The sequence below is a fragment of the Cariama cristata genome, unplaced genomic scaffold (genome assembly GCF_000690535.1).
Source record: "Cariama cristata isolate BGI_N322 unplaced genomic scaffold, ASM69053v1 scaffold12255, whole genome shotgun sequence".
Classification (NCBI taxonomy): domain Eukaryota; kingdom Metazoa; phylum Chordata; class Aves; order Cariamiformes; family Cariamidae; genus Cariama; species Cariama cristata.
Genome location: NW_009617074.1, coordinates 19,665 through 21,423, shown reverse-complemented (window position 1 = coordinate 21,423; position 1,759 = coordinate 19,665). Strand labels below are relative to the sequence as shown.

Here is a 1,759-nt window from a genome sequence, read left to right as displayed (position 1 = left end):
GGAGAGGAGCAGAGTAATTCATCTCATGTCCTCTCCTCTGGGTCCTGCCCCGTTTGTTATATGGCCACTTGTAGAGGCCCTGTAATCCTTCCTGTAGGCCACCTTCTGATTCTCGTGCATCAGACAGAGCCAAAGATCTTCACGTGCAACTTTTAATTGAGCTGTATCATCTGCCACAAACATGAAATTAATGGTCCTACATCATAATCATAAATTCATACATAACCCCATGCACCAGCAAATAACTCTTTGCAGTGACACTACAATGGTAAGCTGATTTGCAAGAAGCGCACGCTACCCAGGAATCCTAATTAACCAAATTAACACCATCACTTCAAATCATGTCCCAGCAGTAGGACATTTCCGATTGGCCTCAGGCTGGAGCAAAGCAGCCAAATGAAAACCTGATAGCATCTCCGCGGGTCCAGCAGGCTAACCCTTTACCGAGGGAAATATCTAGTGCCCATGCATGCACACGAGGAAGGGAGCAAAAATCTCACAAGCATTTGTAGGCACTGACCCAAGACAGACTATGGCATAGTGACGCTGTGCAACAGAGGAGCAGTTCTCAGTTTCTCATGCATTTCCCAAATTTAATCAGTAGCATCAAGAACCCTTTCCTATCATGCTGGCTTGCTCCAGGGGGTTGTGACATTGCCAAATCCCCTTGGAGAGTGCCAAAAGTTGCCCTCAGTGAGCCAAACAATGGGTGTGGGGTCATGGAGCAGAGCTGGTGAGAGAAGCAGTCTCCACAAACCCCAAACCCATCTTTCTGAACCCACTTGTTTGCACTGGTTTCTGCTTGTGACTTACCCGAGGTGTTTAGAGCTCAACATCTTTTTTTTTCCCCCCTTCAGGGTAGCCAGGTTTTTCTATTTCTGCCATGGGAAAAACAAGTCGCTAATTTGGGAGTGTGTGGGATTCAAGCCCTCAACAGTCTCAGCACTCCTTGCATGAAAGATGAGGTCCGTAACCTGTGTGCCAGAGGGACTGGTTCATGTCTCTCTGCACATTCAGCCTGGATGGTAGGGTTTCTCAGTCCCACCAGGGTCGTCACAATGGGGCATTGAATGGCCTCAGCTCCCTGGGCACAGGGCCCAGAGCTCCCACCTCTACTCTGAACTGATGCTCTGAAAGCTGGGGTGGGAGCTTTGGATCAAGAAAAAAAGAAGGTTCCTACCAGAAGTGGGGTTCGAACCCACGCGGGCATGTGCCCATTGGATCTTAAGTCCAACGCCTTCACCACTCGGCCATCCTGGTTGGCTGTAAGCTCACCCCTGGCCCACCTGCTCCTCCCCTGGAGGAGGGCACACACCTCACCAAGCCCTCAGGGTCCCAACCCAAGACACTTCCCAAGCCCAGTGACACCTTTCCCTCCTCGCATCTTTCTTTAATGTCCCCAGCAAACTGGTGGAACATCTCATTGGGAGGCAGCAGATCTCGCGAGCCATGGAGGGTGGCACAGCCCCTACATGCCACACTAGGTCCTCATGCAAGAACCATAGTCACTGGTGATAATGCTGACAGGGACTCTGGTGCAGGAGGGGCATCTCTGGAGGGTCTCAGCCTGGCCCCACTGGGTGCCCATGGGAAAGGGTGCAGCTCTGACAGCCCAACAGCACTCACTCAGACATGCCACATGGTTAAAGCAATGTCCTTGCATCTCAGGTCCCACTCCTCACCCCCTCCAGTCTACATTTGGGATTCTACTAGGGCATTTAGCTGGGAAAGCAAGCATGGCAGAAGGGTCTTTCTTTTT

At 51.2% G+C, this 1,759-nt stretch overlaps 1 non-coding gene across 1 annotated transcript; it reads right to left on the bottom strand.

Moving 5' to 3' along the window:
* Nucleotides 1–1,177: 1,177 nt before the first annotated feature.
* TRNAL-UAA lies at nucleotides 1,178–1,260 on the bottom strand. Its single transcript has one exon. It is a non-coding gene; the product is annotated as a tRNA-Leu (tRNA).
* Nucleotides 1,261–1,759: the final 499 nt, after the last annotated feature.